Source organism: Lygodium microphyllum, chromosome 9 (genome assembly GCF_053477565.2).
Source record: "Lygodium microphyllum isolate KBCC chromosome 9, Lygodium_microphyllum_v1.1.10, whole genome shotgun sequence".
Classification (NCBI taxonomy): domain Eukaryota; kingdom Viridiplantae; phylum Streptophyta; class Polypodiopsida; order Schizaeales; family Lygodiaceae; genus Lygodium; species Lygodium microphyllum.
Genome location: NC_141143.1, coordinates 13614613 through 13641608, shown reverse-complemented (window position 1 = coordinate 13641608; position 26996 = coordinate 13614613).

Genomic DNA, 26996 nt, shown 5'->3' with positions numbered 1-26996 from the left:
GCATTCTGCTGGCCTCCTCTGCCAGATCCATAACCCCTACACGACTGCCACAGCCACGCTGATTCGAGTAAAAAACTGCATCCTTATTCTTTGAACTGCTTGACCCTATAGCTAAGCCAAGATTCTCCTCTTCATGAATCAATAATGCAACCAGCTCATTAAAGTTAGGCATTTCAGCCTGCACAGACACTGAAGTGTTAAAAGACTTGTACTCAGGACCCAAGCCATTTAAGGTCACTACAACCATATCTTCATCTTCAACCTGTGAGCCAATAGATGCCAGCTGATCTGCTATGGTCTTAACCTCTGTGACATAATCCTGTATGGATCTGCTCTTTCTCTCCATGTTGTTGAATTTCTGCTTCAACTGTATCTTCCTGGCACTTGTGGTTGTGCCATAGTATTTGACCAATATGTTCCATGCATCTGCTGGGCTCTTATAGTTCATGATCTGCATCACCATAGCATCCGAGATACATAATGACAGCCAATGTAAAACTTTGCGAGCTCTATCCGTCCAAGCTCGATGCGCTCATCTTTGATCAGCTGTAGGGTTCCTTTCTGGAACTTCAGGTTCAGCCTCAACACCTGTCACTAAGTCCCAGTATCCCTTGCCTATCAGAAAGTTCTCCATGCGAAACTTCCATATTGCATAATTGTTGCTATCAAGCTTTTCTCCCACAATCTGGGTTATGTTATCAGTTCTATCTGCATTTGCCATTTTATAGACACTCCCTGACTACCTGCAAACCAATAAGTCAACTTGACTGACTTCAGCCCGCAACTGTTTATGACAGTTTTCTGCAATTAATTGCAGTAAACAAACATGGTATTTCAGCCCACTGACAATCCAAAACAGCCCACAACCAAGTGGCCTAATCTTTAGGCAAAACAGTCAATACAGATTCAATGTATTTACCTCAGTTGAAACTCTTCCAACCTCACTGCCAGGATACATACATGCAGTCTGAAAACTGTAATTCTGTGAATGACCAGTAGTGATTCCAAGCCCAAAAATGAGTGATATACATGTCATACATGTCCCAAATCTTCATAGACATCTGCTAGTACATGTAGCAGTCCAAGCATAACCAACGGGGCACACATCAGTGCATAGATAGCAGGTATAAGTGTCAAACCTTCTGCTTACAGATTGCAATCAGCAACTTCTCAGTAAACCAAAGTCTATCCAGCTCCAAAATAGCCTCAAATCATGTCAGACATTCACTTTGAAGTGTTAGGCTCAATACATGAGCATTCGGGTAACTATAGGCATCTTGTCTTCATGAATCCAAGTCATAGATTGCATTTATTGCTTGCAACCACTAAGACAATGTCACTGCAGTAGTTACCAGCCTTAGACTTCAACTCCCATGATCACTTAATGCTCAACTCAATCCATAAAACCTCCAGTAGACATATCCCATGTCATACATATGACAAATGCTAGCCAAGTGTTATGTAATGATTCAATGGAAGCTAATGCTTGCTGCCCACTGTTTTGAGACAGGTTTCCAACCTGTTTACACTTCCAGATCTGAGTATTTTCTTCAAGGAATTTTAGCTCAAAGGCATGAGAACTGATACATATACTTCCAGAGTGCTCCTAGGCTCCAATGAGGTCCATAAAGCGTGTCAGAGAGCTTCAAGGCTCTTCCAAAGTGTTACATATGCACTACAACAAAAACGAGGCATAGACGCACATGTTAAATGTGCAAAGTCGGGTGTGTCTATCACAGCGTCTATAAGCGCGTGTAAACGTGTGTGTAAATAGACACGCACTTTGCATCTATATATCCCCGCAAATAGACGCGCTTATACACGCAAAAATAGACGCACACGTCAAAATTCAAATCATACCAATTTCATTTCTTTTCAAACTATGCCTTTCCTTTCCTATGTTTTTTGCGGTTGTGAAGCTTGAGTTTAGCCAACATGCAGTCTCTTCATGCCTCACCTAGTCTCTTCATGCCTCACCTCTTCATGACTCACCTCTTCTTTCATTTCAAACACACAAGAAGGGAAAAAGGAAAGCCAAGGAGAGGAAGAAAGAGAGAACAAGAGAGAGGAGAATAAGAAGAAGGAGCAAGCAAGTAAGCAAGCATCAAGGGAGGGTAACTTACCAAGGAGAGGAAGAAGGAGAAGGAAGAAGCGCCACCACCCGCCACACCAAACACCCAAGGTGAGTCTCTCTCCCTCTCTCTCTCTCTCTCTCTCTCTCTCTCTCTCTCTCTCTCTTTCTTTCTATCTTCCTCTCTCTGCTCTGTCTGTGCATTCAGGATTTGTGATTCCATTATGTATTGCATTTTGTAAATCAATAATGGCGGTCGTCTGCTAAGATCAGCCGACCGAGCGCGTCTGATAGCGCGTCTACATCTCAGTGTAGATGTAGATATAGACGCAAAAAATGTTTCTCTGGGGGCGCGTCTTTGAGTGCATGTGAGGGCGCGTGTGCTCTCCAATGTACACGCGAGGATACACGCGCTGACAGACGCTAGCAGAGATGCAGGTATAGACATGCACAGAGACGCAAGTATAGACGCTGTATGTAATATGTTTTATCTACAAAGGGTAATATGATTTTTCTTGTGTAGATGTGGAATCTTGGATCCTCCAGCACCCCATTCAACAAGGAGCAATTCATGGGGGAGATGACCAATTATCTTGGTCGCCCTCCCACTGCAGATGAGGTTTTTAGTGTGATGTCTTGGACACCTATCACATCTTTGCCTACACAGGGATTAGCCTGAGATACATGGATCGTCCAAAGCACATACATCTATAGAGGCATGTGTATCGAGTGAGGTAGAGGGTAGTGCACGTCGAGGGAGGAGGGAGAGTGGTGCGGGAGGACAAGGAGGTCGAGGGCTTTGTGGGGGTTACCTAGGTGGTGGCTCTCGATCACCCTCACCGGAAAATGAGAGAGGTGAGCCTCCACAAATGTACTACTCTATCACTGATGTTGGTGGTATCTTGCATGACTTTGAGGGGAGGGAAGTGATAGCCTACTTGAGGAGTGTCGTGCATGCCACATACAAAGATTGCATGATTCTCTTCAAGCACCAAAAAAATGGTTTGTGGCAAGAGGTGTTGCGGGAAGTACATAAAAGGTACCCTAATCCCGAGAATTCACAATTCTCAGATGATTGGGGACGGTCAAAGGTGAGAGATGCACTTCATGATAAGAGGTCTCACCTTATGACGCGCACCAAGGATTTATTGCGAAGACAAGAGCAGGGGCGCCTTGGATATGGCCAACCACCCAATTGCCACCGCAAGGAGTGGAAAGAGGCTAAGAAGAGAGCAACGGAGAAAATGACAAGTCGCCAGCATGCAAAGGCGCAACGTATCCAGATGGCAACCATGGGATCGTCGCATTATGGATTGGGTTGCAGGGAGTCATGGGAGGCTGAGTTTGTAAGTATTATTTGATTTTAAAAAAAATTAAATTTTGTAATTTGTTTCACTTCATTATGTAGTGTGTTTTAATACGTTGTATGTTCAAATTGTTTTGTAGTTCCATATCGTTGGTAGGATGCCTACTCCTAGAGAGGTAGGCTACCATCGAGGTCATAACCGGGCGTTGTCGAAGGGTTTGTGAAAGCAAAGTCACGTCTTCAGAAGACCTTGAAAAATTTCAGGATAAAAGATCAAACAGATGAATAAGCAAGATGAGGAAATAAAACCAAGGCTCTGTTTTATTTTTGTCCAAATATTTCTTGTTGATGTACTCTTTTAACAAAAACACAATTTTGTCCCTTATAGATGCAATATTGCATGTTTTAACTCAATTCGTCATTTTACTGTTGCTATAACAGCCCAGAGGGAGCAGGCTAAGAACATCTATCCAATGATTCCAAAAGCTCATTGGACTGTTTGTTGAAATCCCAACATAACTGAAGGAGAAAACACTGCTGCTGCCAGGTGGCGAGAACTCCAATCTCCTCTCCTCTGTACCACCGTCGTCTCGCGAAACGGCGGTACCTAATGAAAACCCGAATCCCTCACAGTGGGCAAAGGTGCATCTCTGAGAGTATCCCTGTTTCTAACATGGTTCACACATATAGTCATAAACTGAACTGCTCTCATACCATCTTTACTGCGAATCCGTGCATAAGCAGATCCATCATCCATGACCTTTGTTTCCATGTGTATCTCTGTAATGAATGGCTGACCAAGAATTATGGGATAAGAGCATGAATCCTCCACAAAGAAATGAAAATCCTCCTCTACATCACCAATAGATACCCTGACACTAGGACAGGCAGCAGACAAATCACCTGCAGTGTTATTGGCGGCTCTCATACGCCACCCATGCTCTACATCCATAGGCCATTTGTTACTCTCATAAACTCCACGAACTATGAGATTAATCTCTGAACCATGATCAACCAATGCAACATAAGGCACCTGTTTCTCTCCAATCTTTACCATCGTCTCTGTACTTGCCCTAGCCCAATGGCTCCGCGAAAAGTGACTACGCGGTATCAAAACAAGCTCATCAATTTCAGCATAATGCATAGGCTAAACCCTCTTCTCTACCTGCGGCAAAACAGAAGCATTATCAACCATAACCTCATCATCATCCTCATCCAGCTCTCCAATCAAAACTCCCTGTGTATCAATGGTAGCCAATGCATGTCTTTTCCTCTTCAGGACCTCCTGAAACTGATCCTGAAACTCTCTTTTTGAGATGCCCAAAATCTCAGAAATAGTGAAAGTCACCTCACTGCCAAGTATCTTATCATTAAAGATTTTCTTCATGTCTGTAGATGTCTCAATATCGGACATCAATCTGAATCCTGGCTGCTTTCTCTCTCCAGGATCTTGCCTCTTTTCTCTCTTTTGAGCATCCTCCATCTGTCGATCTGGCCCTGGTCTTGAAGACGGTCCTGCAGTAGGTGGAGTAACAAACTCACCCCCTCTAGTCTTCTTAGCTGATGTAATATTCCCACCCGTGAATATTGACTTCCCGCACACGACGTAAACCTTGTGCAAAGGTTATCTCTCGTATTGAAATTATCGGCGGTGTAATGTGTGACCTGCACGCGAGAAATGGGGTCCTCCGCATTGGTAAATCAAACCCGAAAGTTCGAAACCGCAAGTCTCACATAAACACCCTCTTGGAAGGGGCAATTTGAATATTCAAGGCAAATTTTTTTTAATTTTTTTCCCCAGCCGATGCACGACTGGAGAAAAGGGAGTGTGGGGGGATGGGATTTGAGAATTCGTGGACTGCATGGAGAAGGGAGGGGAAACCCATGCAAGGGGGCCACGTGTGGGGCTCTTCTTTTTCCCCCACCTATATACACTCCCTCTAGGGAGGAAGGAAAGGGGGGCATGCTGCTACGATGCCGTGTGGGTGAAGGGAGGGAGGTGAGGTCTGCTGCCATCGCCGTAGGCCAGAGGCCGCGTGAGACTGCCTGTTGCCGTGCTGTTCAAGAGCGAGGTACAAAGGGAGAGAGGGAGGACGCCATACTGCAACCGCAGAGAATCACCGCCCTGCTGCGCCCAGTCCGCCAACCCGCTGCCATAGCGCCGCCGCCATTGTCCTAATCACCCCCCCCTCCCCTTTTCGTTGTCGAATCTTCTTCTCCAATCATTACCCTCTTTCCTTCCACGTCACGTTCTGTGGACAGAGTAAGAAGCTTCCCTAGAATATTCAAAAAGATAAGGGCCTTGGGTCTTGTTCTTGCATGCCCTTCCTCGGGTTTAAAACCGGGTTCGGGAAACTCCTATTCCTACGCGAGGAGAAGGTATCGACCTCCTAACCGTCTCGAAGAGCAAGAGTAAAGGCTAGAGGGAATCTGCGGAGTCCGTAATCACGTCTACCATGGGTCCCAAGAAGACGCAAGGCGCACCCGCGGGAGGTTCTTCCCCGGACTTACATGTGGATATCACCGCGGATCCACAAATCCAGGTTCCGTAAATATATTTCCACATGAAGAGATGTTTTAAATACGCTTAACTCCATAGGGATATTCATACTACGTTATCGTTAATTCATGGGTAGTGATAATAGTACATTCGATAATTATAGATAAAGGGTCCGTGCATATCATGCATCTACAAAGTTATGAATGAAAAGCACTTACTCTCCCTATGAACTTAGTTGCAAACTGTCTTGTCGTGCATTTTCAAAGTGGAATCCACATATGGCCTAGAGTAAAAGGGGAAATTGTTAAAGTGCATTGGTCATGTAGGAAAAGAGTATTTTGCATTTATCAAAACTCCCTTCGATAGGATTCGCGTGAGGGATTTGTTAACTTCTGTTTCACGGCATGATAAAGAACCCCGATCTTATAAGTTAAAAAGATGTGTGCAATTAGATTAAATCGACACTTGCCTTAGTATTGCATGAACTTTCCTCGCGATGTTGTTGTATCTAAGGGTCGCACTTTTACCTTCGCAAACTTCATTTCATCATGTAACATTTAGGAATGATTGCATGGCTTATAAAAGCATGAAATGCAAATACTTGGACTCAAGGTTGTAGGTGTTATCCCTTGACTAAATCCTAGTAAGCCCTATGTAGATTACTCTTCAAATTATCTTGCCTTTTTGACTTTAACTAAAAGGAAGGGATAGGACTACTGCGGATCTTATGGCATGTGAAAGTAATGTATTACAGGTTTACATGTATTGTAGCATTTTGCAACTATTTTCCTACTTTAGATAAAGTATATCATCTCAAGGAAAGAATTGTCCTTGTCAAAGACAAGTAGGTCAATTTACCCAAGTCATTTGTAGTATCACGACTGCTAGGGTTTCGTATAGGCATAGCTAGCCGATTCAATAAAAACCTCAAGTACTAGCTAGGGCTTGGCACGTTAGAGATGTGGCCAAGTAACGTAGTTGGACACCAAGTCGAAGTCCTCAAACCCAAAGGTCCTACCCACCTTCCCGGAAAATTGAGCCAATGGGACGCGCACGCAAATAATGATCTAGGGGTTCTACCCTAAGGATCATTCGACCTAGTGCTAGAACTTGGATTGAGTTGGAATCCCTAGGATCGAACGTTATCGGTCTAGTGCAATTAGGATTGGGGTGAGTGAGAAGACACCCTAAACCCTACTTCGAGTCTACTCATAATTCTTGACCAGAAAACACCATTCAATAGGTGAAATGATCTCTTGGAATGGAGGCGACACTTGTGCAACAAGTTGCAAGGTCGCATAGCCTTGTGGTTTGATCACAAGAAAGTTTTGCCATTCCTTGGAATGAGGTTGGCAGGTTCTTGCGCAAGTTTAACTTGCAAGGGGATGGGTAGTCATCCTGTTACTTCGCCCTCATTAGGGAAAATTTGCCAAGTTAAGGGAAGTTAGATATTTGCTTGGACTCAAATGGTTAATCAATAAATTAAAGCGTCATGCCGCCGGGATTTACTATTAATAAAACCTAAGGTATTGGTTAAGTTGGGTTAACAGGGAATGACCCTAACCCAAGGACAATAGGAATCTTGCCAAGTTGCAATTGATTCCGGATCGAATGCTAGATGCATTCGGAGAGAAGGAGTCACTCCTTAACAGTTTGCCAAATAAACAACCACTGGAATTGATTGTGCTTGTAACAGTTTAGAAAGAACTGTTTGCATTGTTTGCTCAAGGAACTAAAGGATGAAAAGATATTTAAATGCTTCAGGTTGAAGGCCTGAAGGGAGTGGTAGCTTCAGTTACCCCCGACTGCCTGCCTGACCCTAACCAAGGGGGTTGTTGACCGTGCCGGGAACGTGGACCGAACCTGCCGCGAGAGGTCTCTCCGTTGAGCTCTACTTGGAGCAGGAGGACGCTTGGGTGCCAGGGGGGGCTCTGGCCGTAAATCCCTCGCCTTCCGGGTCCTGCACAAGAGGCTAACATGACTCGGGATTGGATCTCGAGGCCCGCATACTAGTCTACGGGCAGAAGCTTGGAATAGTGATCCCTAGCGGATCACTGATAGCCTTCGGGCGGATTATGAACAAGCCTACGGGCGGAACCCTCTGTATTTCAAAGATAAAATGATGATATGATAATAAAGAAGTTGTTTGATATTGTTTTTCTATGTCACGTGATAAGATTACGTGAAGGAACCAGTGCTTAACAGGGCTAATCAAAGAAGCTATTTGTTATATGTCAAATTAATGTGTTAGGTAATTGCATAACTAAAACAAACCAAGGAAAGTGCGGAGGATGGACCATGGGTCCGTCCTATGGATGGGTGGTCCCGGTTAGCCGGGAACTTTTCTCAAAAGTCTTGAAAAACAACAGGATGATCATCATCATCAAAGCGAATAACGAGAACGATGACCTAGAAGTACATCTTACCCGATTTACGCTGTTTTAGGGGAACGGAATGGGACTATGCCTTATGGCAGAGAGGTTGAGCCTTGCATCCCTCTCGTTTCCCATTCTCCTTGAACCAAGTGCAGCGTGAATCCGCTTCGGACCTGGCGTTTCTGCGTAAAGTAGTTCGCTTGGGTCTGACGCCAGTTGCTGTTAGCTAATGACCAAACAAGAAAAACCCTAATTCCGGTCGATCCTAAGTGGGAAACGGCCAGGATACTTCCGCTACGTGGCAGGCGCGGGAAGACCTAGATTGCAAAACCCGTAACATTCCATGGGAGTGCCGGGCGGAGTTTTCTAGACATCCTTCCCGATGGACTGCTAAGACATGTCCTAGATGATTCTAGTGGACACGTTACAGCTGCACTTGGATTTTCTTCATCCCTCTTAGGCTTCTCCTCAACAAATACATCTACACCATGAGATTTAGCCAAATAAGCATAAATAGAGTACCTGTCAACAAGCGAGTCCCAACTTGTCTCTGATCTGATGCTAGAGCCTGCACTAGTCAAAACAGTTTGCTGAATTTTCCCCTTGTTTGCAGTCTCCATAGCATTAGTCCATAGTGCGGACTGAGTCTCTGATCCCTTCTCAATCTGTACTCCATATGCAGAAGCATCACCTCTAGCTGTCACATAAGAAGTACGCGCAGCCATGTCCTCCACTAACTTCTTCATTCCACCTTTACCAAAGTTGGTAGCAAGTGGAGCTCCTGTTTCAGTCAACCAAATCTTACCATCTTGCCCCCAATATACCAAATTCTGTCTCCTTGCATCCTGGAAAGAGTCACAATCCCTGCAATGCTGATGCTCCGTACTATCACACCAAATACATCTCCGATCTCTCCTAGGTGCACTAGGAGCACTCCTAGGTGCAGTAGGAGCACTAGAAGAAGTAGCAGGCGCAGTCGAAGCAAACTACTCCTTCAACTTACCCACCAACTCCGCTTTGACTGACTCCAGTGTCAAATCTGTGATGCCTTTGATTATGTCATCAAGAGAAGTAGGTACCGATGGAGCGGATGGTTTTGGAGCAGAAGGTGTAGGCATCGGTCGTGGAACAGGAGGAATAGGTGGAGTAGAAACAATAGGCACTGGCATAGGCCAAGAAACTGGCTGAGGAGGAGAAGAAATAACAGGGATAGAAGCAGGCATAGGAGCTGATGATGGTGTAGGTGTCATGGAACCATTCTGTAGGCGAGTCTTCCATATCCTCCTCTTGGTCAAAGTCGAGACTGCATCTTGAGCATCCTGCCAATCAGTTTTAAGACCCATAGGCTTTGTGCGATCTTCAAGAAGCTCACCCAATTCTTCTTGAAGAGCAGGATCTGCAGCTTGCAAGAAAAGCTCAACTTTTTCAACATCCAATGCTCTTTGTTCAATAGCATCAAGCTGACTATACCTCTCTTCGAATTCTCGAATCAACTCCGAAGCAGCGAGACCTTTGTTTGGCATGTAGACCCACTCCCGGAATGACCGTCGAGTAGCCATACCAAAGTCCTCAAGGAAGTATTCTTCTTTCAAGGCCTTCTTAAAATCTTGCCAATGTGTATTTTGAATAAAAAGATCAGTCACTTTTGTCCTCAATGCAGGTGTGACAAGACGAAGGAAGTACTTACTCATAAGTCCAGCAGGAACTCCAAAAAACCCCATCTTGATCTCATATGTCTTCAAATATGCTGAAACATTACGCCCGTCAAATAGCTTCTTCTCACTCTCAACTGCTTCAATAGCCTTAGTCGCGCTGTTTGCATTCTCCTGCTCCGAATAGAGTTGCCTTTGCTGAGACAACTGCTGTTGATGCAATTGTTGTTGCTGCTGCATATACATTTGTGTTTGCTGATTTTGGAGCTGCATATACATGGACATATTCTGCAAAATCTGTTTTAGATCCTCCGTTGAAGTACTTGACGCAGTAGTCATTGATGGAGCTGAAATAGATGCAGTTGGAGTTGTAGAAGAAGCTGAAATAGAGGCTGAAGTATCTCCCATCCTTAAATTTCTACGACGCTTTCACGACGGGTTCACCAAAGATGTCGAAGGGTTTGTGAAAGCAAAGTCACATCTTCAGAAGACCTTGAAAAATTTCAGGATAAAAGATCAAACAGATGAATAAGCAAGATGAGGAAATAAAACCAAGGCTCTGTTTTATTTTTGTCCAAATATTTCTTGTTGATGTACTCTTTTAACAAAAACACAATTTTGTCCCTTATAGAGGCAATATTGCATGTTTTAACTCAATTCGTCATTTTACTGTTGCTATAACAGCCCAGAGGGAGCAGGCTAAGAACATCTATCCAATGATTCCAAAGGTGATAAGACATCACATGGGCTAAAGGACAACCTGTCCAACTCATCTGTCCATCTGAAACTCTTCTTCCTTTTTTATCACAATAATCACTTTTTAGTGGCTAACTGATACAACCACGCCTGCCAGACGGAGTTTTCTTGTCTGCCCAAAAGCCTTATTTGCAGGCACAAAAGAAGATCTAAGTGATAGCCTGTATGGAAGATAGGAATTTCAAAGCTCAATTGTGACTGAAGTCCAAGAGCACAGCAGTGCCCATTTCATAAGGATGCTCAAATGACCATAAAAAAAACTTGCGCAGAGCTCCTTCGAAATGAAGTAAAACGCCTACTCTATGAGAAAGTAAAGGTACCCTATTTTAATGACATTGCTTCTCTATAAAGCAGTAAAAAAGACCAAGAATTTATAGTCCTTATCATCTATATCTGTCTCTTGTCATATGTTAAGATAAGGTGAGAGAGGTAGCCCTCAAGGCACAATAGAATAGGGGCATGGAGCAATGTCGAAGTTCTGCTTCAAGCACAGATGAGTATCTAGCATACTCAGATTTGGAATTGGATTCTTGAAAATCATGCCATTCTTGTAATTTGGCACATTGAGCTCACCCGCCATATCAACGAATGCAATCAGATGGCTTGTTTTGTTAGCGAGCAGTTATCTTTCCACATCTGTTCTTTGTGATCACAGGAAACACACAGAAAGCTCCAACACCAAGCTCAGGATTGAATGCACAAACTTGCACTGTGAACACTTTAGTGGAGGTATTCATGTTAAATTCCACAAATGTATTGGGTTTCAAGGCATCCCTCTGCCAGTGGAATGCAGCTTGCCATTCTAGAGTGAGAAGCGAGCTCGTTCGGCTGATTGATAACCGGTGGTACCAAATCCACAGGTGGAGGTCGCCGTTGCGCATTCCCCATCACTTAACGCAGTTCCTTCCCTCCTCCAAGCAGTTTACAACACAGTCTTTCCATGAATCTCCTGATTGTGATTAGTCGAGATTTTTCTTCTGAGCCGTAGCCACCACAGAAGTATGCGCCTGACGATGTCGTATTTAAGGACAGTTTGACTCCATCTCGTAAATCATCCTTGGAATCCTTTTAATGTCGACAGCAGCTTTTTCTGAGCTCAAATCTTCTACCAAAATGGATTAATCGTCCGTCCTTCTCAATCAGAGCTCATCTCAAATCCAAGGTGGATTGTAACGGCCATCAATTCGCAGGGATCCTGGGTGATTTTGTGCTTGAAGTCTAGAGATCATGGGTTGGCTTTGTTACTTTGATTATTCCACCATTGGGAGGGATCTCAAATGTATTACTTTCAGAGGCCTGAGAATAGCCGAATGAAGACTGTCTCCAACATCTGGGTGTCTTTATTAAACTCTCTAGATACATCGATTTCTACACTAACATGACAGCTTATTCCACTCTCACTAATGATCACTGATAGTAAAGTATCAGCCATAAAAACAAAAGGAAAGCGATGCAGAATTCTTCTATCCTCTGCCGCCTCTGTTATTGTAGGCAGGTCGCCGTCCTTCCATCTTCTTTCTCTGTTCCCTCCTCCAATGCTCTATTCCTTCCTCTTTATCCAACAGTTTGTCTCTTGTAAGCTGACGCAACCTTCTCACAGTCACTGTGTCTCCGTGGCAACAATCAATGCTTCACGCATACAAAAGCAAGTAATGTCTCCGCTTGAGCCTGAATATCTTCAAGTATGGATGCCCATGCTTTCTGTGTTCCTTCCTCTTTCCCCTAGATTAGCGTAATTCCCCCTTGTCCAGATTAGCCTCGACTTCTTTTTTCATCCCATACACTTGCTTTTCCCTCCCTCTTTAGCTTTTGAAAATCCCCTCTTTAGCCTTTGAAAAATCCCTTATTAGTCTCCTCCTTCCATGTTCTCAACGCCTCCCTTTCCCGATTCTTCTCCAAAAGCGGCCCTTTCTTTCCTCCCATTTCTCGTACAAACTGGAGAAGTAAGCTGCAGCTTAGCAAGATCTGTTTTCACAGCAAGCACACGGCACCAGTAGACATAGAACCGATATTTAATATCAACACTTCTCCTTTAGCTAGCTTTGAAACCTTTCCTTGCAAAGCCTACATGTGTTTTTCCATAACCGAAAACCGTGTGATAAACCCCATGAAAACATCTCCAAGAATCCATAGAAGCCTTGAAGAAACATCCAAACCCATAATCGACATATCTTGAAATAAGTATAGCCATGAGATTGCATCTCAAGCCCAAAACTCCTTGATCTTCTTCGTCTTCAGCATAAAATAAAAGAGCAAACATAACATCTAAATATGTACAAAGTATCAAATCACACACACAACATTTGGGTGGTTTTCACACCTCGAATGCGCAGCAATACGACAGCGTCCACTTGGCAGCATTTTTACGAGGAGGGACTCATCACGAAGGAGCAATATAATCGCGCCATGAGGATTCCACCACCAGAAGAGGTATGTTTTATTTTTTACATGAAAAGTATAGATAACTCTAATTTATTGTTTGTAATGGTATTTATATACCTTAATCCTTTCTGTAGGCGAACCTTGATGCAGTTACGGATAGCGAAGGGGGGACTAGCAGTAGCGTTGGCGGCAATGACAGTGGCACAGGCAGTGGTGGTGGTAGCGATGATGATGCCTCTTCTGAGGAGATATAGAGGAGCCCCATGCATGCATGCCTCCCCTTGGCTTGTAATTTTTATTTTTGATATGTATTACTTTCAGCTAGTGCTTGCGACCATGAAGTCACAAGCACTAGAACTCATAATGTAAAAACGTTTCATCTATATATATGAAATTTCGTGTGCTACATACATTGTTTTGTTTTCAGTATCCAATCTTCGAAATAATCTTTCTCTATTTTCCCTAAGCATACAATTTGATGTTGATGGGGGAAAAAAAACCAGAGAGCATGTGGCTTGCAAAGCCACATGCTCTCTGGTTTTTTTTTCATACCTCTGTTTTGTGCGTCTATCAGCGTGTCTAAATTGCAGGATAAATGCACGTCTATTCTCGCCAAAAACTTTCAGAGTAAATGCAGTTTTAGATGCCTAGATACACGCGTGTATAGATGCACAATATGAATATGTCCACTTTTTTATAAATATGATTATATATTTACGTAACGCGTTTATACGAGCGTCTATAGGCGCATCTAAGTGTGCATGTAACTCTAATCATAAGCGCGCTTTTAGATGCGATTTTGTAGACGTGCAAATAGACGTGTTAATAAACGCGCCCGACATTTTTTTCACAATTCAAATATTGCGTCTACAAGTGCGTCTATGAACCCTTTTTGTTGTAGTGATGCTATGTATACTCTGTATATAGCAATTCAACCTTCTGTCCCAGGTCTGTGTACTCTGATTTTAACTCATAACAGAGCTCCAACACAAGCAATGGCTTCTTGTAACCTTGAACTACCTTCCAATGTATGCTCACAAGCATTTGATGACTTCTTATATAGTACTCATGTCGATTTGGCTTCACCAGGAGTCATGCCTTCATCAGGTGCAAACATGTAGGTATGTCAGGAGTGTACAACGGCACCATTCGATGATAATGATCATGATAGGGTCCACACTAATACTCAATCAAGCCTTGGAAGGCTCCTCAGCAAGCCACAACTCCTCCTTCAAGCAATAGGAATCCAATGCTCAACAATGCATAGCTCTGTGTGACCATTGATGGAAATGACAGTCAATCCTCTTCTTTTTCTAGCCCTTCAAGTCAGTCTTCAAGTCTTCTTCTTTAGTGCATTCCACTAGTGAGCCCATTCATGGCTCTGATACCATGTTCATTTTCATGGATGCAGAAAAGAGAGCAACCCAGAGTGAAGCTACATGCTTCCTCTCTCCATTCTTCTCATTATTCATTCAACACACACTTTAGTGCATATACAACCTAAGGTCATAAAGACCATTCACACTAGAAGTAGAACCGACTTATTTAATGTACCTAACTGATCTAGCTAGACTAGCTGTGTCCGCTCATATCGGTCAGACACACATGAAAGAGCTTGATATTCTAACAAGCAAGGATGTTATCTTTGATGAGATGGAAAGTTGGTATACACTTGCTGGTGATGTTTTGGATGATGATAATGATCAGGATAGCTATGTGCAGAAAGATAAACAAGAATCACAGAGTCTTAGTGGACCAGAAACATCATCTGGTACTACACCTACAGTGAGCCCTTGGTTTGGGAGACTAAGGTGTAGCCCCACATCTTTAGGTGAATTGATAAGTGTTGCAGGAAAGGAAAAAGGAAAGAAGAAAGTGCTAGATGGTAATGATGCATCTACTAGTCATTTGGGATTTGATGTAGATTTTAGTGGTTCGGAGAGTTTGGATGATGAGCTTGGCATTCCTTCAGTCAGGACACTAGGTGTACAGAGAGCTCATAGTAATGTAAAGGCTCCATTGAGTGATCTAGTGGTACGCATATCTAATAGGGTCAGATACCCTGTTAAAAGATTTGGTTTTGAAGGTTATGCATCTCACCATTATGCTTATATGGTGAAACTAGTTGAGGATGTTGAGCCAACTTGTTTTGAGGATGCTGTTGGCCATGCTCATTGGGATGCAATAAGAGGAGATGGCTGCATTAGAAGCCAATAAGACTTGGGATTTGATACCCTTACCTAAGGGTAAGAAAGCTATTGGCTGTAAGTGGGTTTTCAAAGTCAAGCATAATGCAGACGGTTCAGTTAGCAGGTATAAGACTAGGCTAGTTGCAAAAGGCTATGCTCAAACATATGGCATAGATTATGACAAGACATTCAGTCTAGTTGCTAAGATGGAAATTGTTCGGTGTGTGATTGCCTTGGCAACAGCCAAAGGTTGGAGTTTGCAGCAAATGGATGTTAAGAATGCCTTCTTGCATGGTGAATTGCAAGAAGAAGTGTATATGGAGCAGCCAATAGGTTAAGACAATTTTAAGCATCTCACATATGTGTAATATTTTCGATTCCTCCCGTGTTCTTCATAAGAACCTCCTCTTGATAAGGAGGTAATGAGGATAATTATTGAAATTATGACAAATTTTTTTATTATCCCCCTTTCCCCCAGCCGACAGTCGAGCTAGAGGAGAGGGAAATAGCAAGGGTGATTAAGCTCCTCGCTGGAGCTCGCCAAAGGTAAATGCCATGCAGGCAAGCTACGTGGAGGGAGGGAGGTACCTCTCCCTTCCATAGAAATACCCTCTATGGGGTGAGAAGGGAGGGGTTGATAATCGGACCCCGCCAAAAAGGGTGGTGGAGAGGCTAGGCCGTCATGCTGCAGATTGGGGAGTAAGGGGAGTGAAGGAGGAAGCCGACGCTGCCGAGCCAAGGAAGGGGAGGGAGAGGATTCTAAGAAGAAGAAGGCCATAAGCACTAGCCGTGTCGAGAGAGAGTGAGGGGAGAGTATCATCGACCGTCGAAGGAAGAGACGTAGTCGTCTGCGGCCGCTGAAGTTGCCGCCTGGAATTGTGAGCCGCAACCTGGGAATCACAAGCTGTTGCCAACAGTCGTTTCCTCTCCTCCACTTGGCATCTCCACGACGAGCCCAGAAGCTTTGGAAGCTTCTTGGGAAGCTTCCAAAGGCCTAAGAAAGCCCCCCTTCTTGTGGGCTTCCTTAAAGCCTTCCAAACTGAGGTTTATAAAACCACCTCCCCCCCCTTTCCCCCCGCCCCCAGGATCCAAAGCCCCCCCTTCCCATGGGGTCCCATCCAAGCTTTTAAAAGCCCATTAAGCCCCCCCCCTTGCATTCTTACACAAAGGGAGTCTCACACCAGGATTTATGCCCTTCACAAGCACCCCCTTTCCCCCTTTTTTTAAAATTCCATCCAAACCCCTTTAAAAGGCCATTTACCCCAAAAATTAAGGCCCTTTTTTCCCCTTGGATTTCCCACAAGCTCCCAATAGCCCAAGTGCTAAACCCCTTCCCATGGGCCTTTCCTATTGCCCTTCTCAAGTGGTCTCTTATATCCCTAAAAATTTGACTTTTTCCTCCCTTAAGCTACAGCCAGGTTTAAAAGGCCTTTCCCTAGCAATTCCTCAAAGTTTTAAACCACGGTTTTCTTTTAAAAGCCTTCCATTTCAATCCTTTTCAATCCATTCCCTACTTCGAGGAGGCAGCCTTTAAGGTCTTCTAAAGCTCGGTTCCAAAAGACGGTGAAATTGATCAAGGAAGCCGAATCACAAAGGAAGTTTCATGTGCGAAGGAGACGGCCGAGATTTTAAATCTACATCCAAGGCAAAAAGGTTGAATTCAAGATGGCTCCTAAGAAGGCACAAGGTGCAAATGCAGGAGGATCATCTCCTAGCATCCATGTGGACTTTTCACCACAAGTCCAGGTTTTTCTTCCTAAAATTGATTAACGTCGTAATATTTCGATTGTGCATGGATCATTTATGAAATTAGGATGCATTTTTTTGATTGAAACACTTTGGAAAAATCAAAAGGAAATAGCTTACGATCAAGGAATTGGTCATTTGTATTTTCCCAATGGAACGAATGAAAGGACATAAGACGTCTATGCATCCTTAGCAATTTGTTATATGCATTACAGTAACGAATTTAGATTAATTAAAGATCATCTTTTTTAAGTTATTATTGTACACTTTGATTAGGCATGGAAAGTATAAATCGCATGTTGCATTATTAGAAATCTCTTCTTCTCAATGATTCCTTATAGAAAGTTGCTAATAATCCATAGGAATTTACAAGGCATGAAATGGTTCTTGAGCTGCATAACTCTAGTTAATTGGTATAAATATCGTTTCAACTGTGTAATTGTTAGAAAAGGCTACATGGTTCAAACATAAAACCCTAAAGCTTAGTAGCATGAAACTTGATTGCATGTTATAAAAGGATCACTAGGAATTGTGCCATAACTTAACTTACGCTTTCATAGTCATCTATGTGGATGACTTGATTATTATAGGTGATAGTGACAATGGGATTGTTGAAGTTAAGGACTTCTTGAAGAAGAAGTTTAAGATGAAAGATTTGGGTAAGCTGAGATACTTTCTTGGTATTGAGGTGATCAGATGTGATGATGGTATATGGCTATCCCAAATGCAATATGGCTTGGATATGCTATCCAAGTATGGTATGATAGCATGTAAGCCTCTTTCAGTACCATTGGAGCAAAATGTGAAGTTGAGTGCTGATGTTGGGGATGAGATAGAAGACCCTACTATGTTCAGGAGGATAGTAGGGAGTTTGATTTACATGACTTTCACAAGGCCAGACTTGAGCTATGCTGTTGGCCTTGTCAGTCAGTTTATGCAAATGCCTAGAAAGCCTCATTTGGATGTAGTTAGACGTATATTGAGGCATGTGAAGTCCTCTTTACATTATTGACTTTTTTATGATGCAGGTAAGGATGCACAGGTCTTTGGATACACAGATGCAGATTGGGATGGTAGCATGTCAGACAGAAGATCTACAAGTGGATTCATGTTTTCCCTTGGTAGTGCAACAATTACATGGAGCAGCAAAAAGCAACCTACAGTTGCTTTATCGAGTATAGAGGCTGAGTATAGAGGTGCTACTATGGCAGCATGTGAGGTAGTATGACTGCAAAAGTTTTTAGGTGATTTGGACATGCAGGGAGATGTTCGAGTTGTCATTCATTATGACAACATGAGCAGCATACAACTAGCTAGGAATCCAGTGTTCCATGCTAGGACAAAACACATTGAGGTGCACTACCACTTTGTGAGAGAGAAGGTACTTTCATGAGAGATTGACTTGATATATGTCAGTACACAGGATCAGATAGCTGACATTTTCACAAAGGCATAGAAGCTTCGAAAGTTCCGAAGCTTACTTGGAGTTGCAGAGAGAGTTGAGCTTGAGGGGGAGTGTTGAGATGGCAAGCTCAACACGTGGGGATATTGATGATGGACTGCCTGGCTAGATGGGTCCGCATGTCTACACTTAGCATGGTTGTGGTCATTATGATACTCACATGGCCACTGACTTATCACTTATATATTTAGTTTGTTACACCTACCTATAGCTGGCAAAGACATAACGCCAGTTGATTAGTGTAGTCGGTTATGCATTGTTTGACTTAGAAGGCCACTTTCCTTTATGTTGTATCTTATCTATACTTTGTGTACATTGTATAGTGTGTGGAAGAACAAGAAGAAAGTAGCAAGAAAAATTTTTGGCCTCCATATCTCTTCTTGTGTTTTTGAGTGAGCTTCCTCTTGTATATACAATGTGTGTTTGGAGTAGCACCTCAAGCAAGTCCCCCCACCACGTGATTCTTGACAACACTGCGTATTTATTCCTCTCTTTCTTCGTAAGACATGGTCGGCATTTAGTTATCATCATTTTCATAATGGTCATTACCAGTCTTACCATTATTGTCTCTGACTATCAAAGCATGAGAGGTGTGAGAAGCATCTACATTCTTTCTGTTAACCTCTTTATTCAAGAGAGCACTCTCTATATCTTGCAATTTCATCCCATCGGTAGATATATTTACACACATAATAGTACAAAATGTTCCCATGACTCAAGTAATGTAACACCAGCAAACAAGAACAAGGAAGATTATCCTTAAATTCAATTCCTTGCAAATATAAGTGGATAAAAATAGGATGAAACTCATTTAAGTAGGTAGACATGGAAGTCCCCTTCCCCTTCTTTATATGAAGGTCCATGAGTTGCTTCAACCAATACACATGAGAGGCATGGCTCTACTTATCTTAGACATTATGAATCTTATCCCGTAGTTGTTAGACAATTTGCTAGTCAGAGACAACATTATAGTAGACCTGCTTAGAGAGTGACAAAATGATTGGAGATTTACATACCTCATCCAATTCAGCTCAATCCTCTCCATCAAAGCGTTTGAGATTTATACCCTCATGTATCAATGGCTTAATCTATAATTTCTACACTAGAACCTATCAGATTTGTGTCTTTTAATAGCTATAATTTGTGCCATCCAACTTCTCAATGTTAAAGTTCAAAACATAAAAAAGTATATCAAAAAATGAGCTACAAAAGAGGGACTGGTGAGTCATATCCTTTTGCTCTTGGTTATATTATTATTATTCTTCTTCATTGTTGTCTTCATCTTCTTTGAATGTTGCAAGATATGCTATTTGAGATCTTTTCCTAGCATGACAAAACTTTTGAATATGCCCAGCTCTTTTACAAAAATCACAAACTATGTCCTTCTTCCCTTTATCCTTCACATAGAGGAGTTGTTGGTCTCCTCTTGGGGTGCTTGCTTCTCCTTTGCTCTTGATCTTCTTTTCCTCTTCAAGGTGGGAAGCTTTGATATCCACTAGCTTCAACTTTGGCATGTTGATTTATGTGGTAGAAACATTATCATATTTGGGTGGAAGAATTTTGAAAAATACTCCAATGCAAATATCTTCATCCATCTTCAAGTTGATTCTTGCAAGTTATGTCAACAAGATTTCCATATGATTCAAATGAATTGCAAGTGAGGTATTTTTTTTCATATCAAGCCTAAAGAATTCAATTAGAAAACCATATTTGGAGGATTATGAGTGAGCTCCAAACAAGGTTTTTAACCGATCCCATGTTGCTTGAGAGGTTTCACAATGATCAATATGATGAATGCGGCTGTCATCAAGTTCAAGCTTGATAATAGCTTGAGCCTTATCATCGTTTTTATCCCATATTACTAAGAGTGCAGCTGCCCTTTGTTTCTTCTCTTGATCACTTGTGATTGACCACAAGCCTTTATTCATCAAGATGAGTTTGATCCTTGTATGCCATGTGTGGAACCCGACACCTTTGAATTGGCATGAGGGTGAATCTTTGCCCATTTTGATGGTAGGAGCAGTAGAAAATACTTGAGAGTAGACCAACAAGAGAGTTGAAGTTGAATGTGTCAAAAGACACAATAAGCACCAGTGCCAAAAAACACTATGTGAGTATCAAGAGAGATACTTTGTTGTTGAATCCCTTCCTTGCTGATTTGAAGTGGTACCTTTGCTAAGGATTGAGTATTGTAGCAAATTAGAGAGTCAGTAACATGATTAAGCCACGGAAAGTGAGAAAATGGAGTGAAGTATGAGCTTGGATGTTAATGACTATGGCTTTCTCTTTTAAGGTTTTAGGAAGTGATTGATCTTTTGCTCACACCAGCAAATTAAGGAGTGAGCCATTTGACACAATACTTGATGAGGAAGAAGGTCAAGTGTGAGACTTCAAAAGCCCTATGGTCTTCATCAGCATCATTGTGCATGTAGGTCGAGTGGATGGTACGACCAAAAAGGGTGCAAAAAATGGTTGCGGGCAGGGATATTGACAATGCTAGAGTAGCCTAGAATCAGTCATTCAATTTGGGAATAGGACCAAAACCTATGTTGAGATATCGAGCTCCACTCGTGATATGCCAGGGTGACCATTGTGCATTTATGTCACTAACTTGTCAGTTGCAGATGCGGTTGGTACACCACCCATGAATAATAGCTAGATGACAGCTATCCTTATCTACTCTAGCTAGGTGACCCTGTTTTTTTGATTTGAGGCCATTTCCGGGCCTGTTTTGGAGGCGGAAGTTTTCTGCACGCACTCAAGAAAAGGCCCAGTTTTACGCTGTGCAGCCACTATTCTATAGGTCGGTGAAAAGTTACTGTAGAAATTGCATCGTATGCCTGTGCGCAGAGACATTGGGAGTTACAAAATCATCCTTGTTGCCTATTGATGCAAAATCGTTACTAAGAAGTGACTGTGTGGCCAAATACCACTTTTGTCAGTTTTGCAGATTTGCCCTTGTGAGGCTGAAGCTGTGTTCTTTGTAGTGATAGAATTTTTTGCAGTGTTCTGTAATGGCGTCTGATTCTCTTTCACAGATTGTCACTGAAAAGCTTGACAAGAACAACTTCCAAGCATGGAAGTTTAGAATGATGAATTTCCTTATGGGAAAAGGATATTGGGAATTTGTTGCAAGAAATGAAGAAGAACCAGTTCTTCTTGATGCTCCCAATCAATAGCAAATGCAGGCATTTAAAGCATGGCATGAGAGAGCCAGGAAAGTTATGTACTGACTGTCTATCAACATTTCAGACTCTATGATTGTGCATATTCAAGATGCAAGTACGCCAAAGGAGGCATGGGATACTTTGTCAAAAATGTATAGCACAAATACACAAGCCAGGAAAATGCAGCTCAAGCAAGAGTTGCACAATGTGCAAAGAGAAAATTTGAGCATCAATGACTACCACATGAAGGTGAAGAAGATTGCAGATGCACTTGCTTCCATTGGGTCGCCAGTGGAAGATGATGATTTAGTTTCTGTGACCTTGAATGGTCTAGGAAAGGATTATGCACAGTTCCGAACATCCATTTCCATCCGTGAAAGATTTCCTGATTTTGAGGAGTTGATTGCTCTTCTAAGTTCTGAGGAGCAGAGAAATGGTGGTGCATCTTCTTCAGGAGGAACTTCAAAAGAAGCTGTCTTCTACTCAAATGCTAGAAGAGGTAGAGGCAGAGCTAGAGGAGGCCGATTTGGAGGCCGTGGTAGAAATCAGAATATGCAGCAAACTCAAGAAAACTAGTCCTATGGAGGAGGACGTGGTAACTCTAGAGCTAGGGGGAGTCAAAGAGGTCGTGGTGGATGGCAAAGAGGCCAAAATGCAAATAGCAATGTTGAATGCTACTACTGTGGTAAAATGGGTCATATGGCTAAAGACTGTTATAAAAAGTAGAATGACATCATGAATGGAAAATTGCAACAAGGGAATTATGCATCTTCTAGTAGACAGGGTGATGACAGAAATGAGATTTTGTTTATGGTGCAGCACATGAACAATTCTGTGACAAGTGCAGAAGAAAGCAACGATGTATGGTATGCTGACTCAGGTGCATCAAACCACATGACAGGTCATACAGAATGGATGGAGGACGCAAGGAAAATGGAAAAACCAGGATTTGTGGAGACTGGTGATGATACTGCACATCCTATTGTGCATATTGGAAAAATTTCTTTGTCTATGCAGGATGGAAAAAGAAATACCCGTCCGATGTATTTCATGTCCCGAATATCACCAAGAATCTGGTTTCTGTTGGTCAAATGGTTGAGCAGGGCTTGCAGGTCAGATCTAATCCTCATGGATGCTTTGTTGAGGATATGAAAAATAAAGGTCGCTTGATAGCAAAAGGAAAGAAGAAGGGCAGAATGTTTACGTTGGATGTAGACATGTCTGAATTGAGTGCAGCAATGTTTGCACATGGGACCGGTGTAGTTGCATATATTGATATTTGGCATAAACGCATTGGTCATGTTAATGTACAACGACTTAAATCAATGCAGGCCCAAAATATTGTTGCAGGATTGCCTAAATTCAAGGTTGCAAAAATGCATAAGGTATGTGAAGCCTGCCAATTTGAAAAACAGGCAAGGAAACCATTTCCTAGACATGTTCAAGAGAGTGAGAAGCCATTGGAATTAATCCACTCTGATGTGTGGACTACTAAAGCTACATCTCTTGGAGGTTGTCATTATTTTGTCACTTTTATTGATGACTATAGCAGAAAAGTTTGGGTGTATTTTATGAAAAAGAAAAGTGAAGTTTTTGGGCATTTTAAAACTCTTAAAGCTATGGTTGAAAAAGAAACAGGCCTGCAAATAAAATGCCTAAGGTCAGATGGAGGGGGAGAGTACCTCTCAAATGAGTTTGCAAGGTTCTTGCAGGAGCATGGCATAAAGCAGCAATATTCATGTAGTCATACCCCACAACAAAATGGAATTGCAAAAAGGAAAAACAGGCATATTGGAGAGGTATCTCGTGCCATGCTCAACAAAAAAGACTTGCCAAATTTTTACTGGGCTGAAGCAGTTGCTACATCAGTCTACATAATGAACAGGACTCCCACTGCAGCAATACATGGGATGACTCCAGAGGAGAGGTATACTGGTAGGAAACCAGATATTTCTCATTTGAATATTTTTGGTTGCATTGCCTATGTTCATGTGCCAGATGAGTTGAGATCCAAGTTGGATCCAAAAGCTGAGAAGTGCATCTTTATTGGTTACTCTCTGCAGCAGAAAGGGTATAGATGCTATAACCCTTCTACTCGTAAGTTTACAGTGAGCAGAGATGTTTTTTATGAGATGAGTAGCTGGTATAAACCAGTAAATGTGATTGATGATGTAGATGCACAAAATGGTAATGCTGCACAGAATTCACAGTAGCAGTCATAAAATATTAGTGGACCTGGAGTGTCCTCTAGCAGTGGTTCATATTCTTCACCATGGACAGGCAGATTGAGATCAGGAGAATCTCCTCAAAATAATGCAGATAGTGATATGCACGTTTCACGAAAAGGAAAAGAGAAGGTAGATCAGCCCATGTTTGATGTGAATGTAGGTCACTCTTATGTGGATGGTGAATCCAGTGGCTCAAAACAAAGTATTGATGATGAGTTGGGTATTCCTTCTATTGTTACACCTGGAGTAAGGAAGACCAGGGATGTTTTGAGAGCACCTAGGAGTGAACCTACTTTGCGCAGGTCTACTAGAGCTAGGTATCCTGTGGATAGGCTGAAATATGATGGATTTACAGCCATTCACTATGCATATATGGTCAAAGTGATACAGGAACCAGAACCCACTTCTTTTGAGCAAGCCATGGGAAAAGAAAAATGGGAGAAAGCCATGGATGAAGAAATGGATGCCTTGGAAGCAAATGCTACATGGGAGTTAGTATCTTTGCCTAAAGGTAAGAATGCAATTGGTTGTAAGTGGGTTTATAAGGTGAAGCACAATGCAGATGGTTCTGTGAACAGATACAAGGAAAGATTAGTAGTCAAGGGGTATACACAAACATATGGCATTGACTATGAAGAAAAATTCAGTCCGGTTGTTGCAAGGATGGAAACCGTAAGAGTAGTCATTGCTATGGCTGCATCAAAGGAATGGTCTTTAGGATCAGATGGATGTAAAGAATGCCTTCTTGCATGGTGATTTGCAAGAAGACGTATATATGGAGCAGCCCCAACATGTTATGTGCATGCTGTTCATCCTGAGTTTGTTTGCAGGTTTAAGAAAGCCTTGTATGGCTTGAAGCAAGCACCTAGAGCATGGTCTGACAAGATAGGACAGTATCTTGTCACTATTGGCTTTCAGATTTCCAAGGCAGATTTCTCACTTTATGTGAGAAAAACAGAGAAAGGTATTATGCTACTTGTCATTTATGTTGATGATTTGATTATGACAGGTGACAGTGATGAAGATATCCTTCATGTGAAAATGCTATTGAAGCAGAAGTTTGAGATGAAGGATTTGGGAGAGCTATGTTATTTCTTGAGCATTGAGGTGATTAGATCACCAAGTGGGATACAGCTCTTGTAGAGGCAGTATGGATTGGACATGCTATCCAAATATGGGATGACAGGTTGTAAGCCTATTTCAGTTCCTTTGGAGCAGAATGTAAAGCTGAGCGTAGATGCAGGTGAGCTTCTGGAAGACCCTACTATGTACAGACGCATAGAAGGAAGTTCGATTTATATGACTATTACCAGGCCATATTTGAGCTATGCTGTTGGATTGGTAAGTCAGTTTATGCAGGCTCCAAGGAAATCGCATTTGGATGCGGCTAAATGCATACTCAGGTATGTGAAGTCCACATTGCAGTATGGACTATTTTATGAGACTGGGGTTCAGATACAGTTGCATGGATACACTGATTCTGATTGGGCTGGTAGTATTTCTGATAGACGATCTACCAGTGGATATGTGTTCTCTTTTGGGAGTGCTGCAGTCACTTGGAGCAGCAAGAAATAGCCTACAGTTGCCTTGTCGAGCATAGAGGCTGAGTACAGGGGCCCAGCAATGGCTGCATGTGAGGTAGCTTGGTTGCATAAGCTACTTTATGATATGCATCAGCCTACAGATGGGCCAGTTGTCATTTATTGTGACAACATGAGTAGTATACACTTGGCAAATAACCCAGTCTATCATGCTAGAACAAAGCATATTGAGGTGCATTATCACTATGTGCAAGAGAGAGTTTTACTAGGTCTTATTGATCTAGTTTATGTCAGCACAGAGGATCATGTACCTGACATATTCACGAAGGAATTGGGCGCAAAGAAGCTGCACAAGTTCAAAGACCTGCTTGGTGTGCAGGAATTGGGATTGAGCTCAAGGGGGAGTGTTGAGATATCGAGCTCCACTCGTGATATGCCAGGGTGACCGTTGTGCATTTATGTCACTGACTTGTCAATTGCAGATGCGGTTGGTACACCGTCCATGAATAATAGCTAGATGACAGCTATCCTTATCTACTCTAGTTCGTGGCTCAGTTAGTATGCTACCTTAGTTAGTTGAGTTTGGTTTGAGACCCATATATAGGGTTCTTCTATTTCTTTGTAAGAGACTTCTTTTTGGCTTACACAACTAAGAAGAGAAAAACTATTTTCAGCCTCCACCTTTGTGTATATTCCCCTATTGTGCAAGCAATAAAGCTACAAGTGAGACTCCTTCCTTCTCTCCCACAATCTTGACAACCTACAAATCAAATAGGAGAACATAACATCAAATTCTTGCAGTTTCTAACCTTCCTAGACCCTGTAGGGGCCAAACTCTAGTTGTATGGTGAGGCCATACCAATCCCATTAAACATGATGATAAGCAAGCCTATATCTCATTACCAGAACTTAGCAATGTTAAGACTTCAAGCTCGATCTACTATCTTTGGTATGACCATACCCAACACTTAAGTTGTCCAACTGTGCCACACTATGCAGCCATTAAATAAGTTGGTGCTTAGGACTTAACTACTTTGGTGTGAATGGTCCTTTGTGACTTTAGGTTGTACATTCACTAAGTAGTGTGTGGAATGATAATAAAAAAGAGAGAGAACTCTACTCTGATTGTTGCTTCTTCACTCTTGTCTCTGTCTCTCTGATTGTTAACATGGTATCAGAGCACCCATGACTGGGCTTTGTGGAGTGCATACAGGAAGAAGACCTGAAGATTGAACTATCAGGGTTGAAGAGAACAAAGGACTAACTCTCATTTTCCTATGCTACAAGGTAGGAATTATCAGTGTGACTTGTCATTGCTTGAAGGAGGACCTGTGACTTGTTTGGAGCCTTGTAAAGGCTTGGTTGATCATCATTGAGTGGATATACATCAGAGTGATCATCAGCGTGAAGAAGGAGAAGCCCATATCTGTCCACACAAACTGCACCAGGTTACTGATCTACATATGCTGGCTGGATAAGCATATTGGAAGGGAATGGAGCACTTAAATGCTTGCTAAATCATCATTGGAAGATGGGTTATTATCCTGGAATGCTAACCCTTGATGTAGAGCTCATCTATGAGCTGTGAAAGTTGACTAGATCTGAAAATAGTGAATACTTG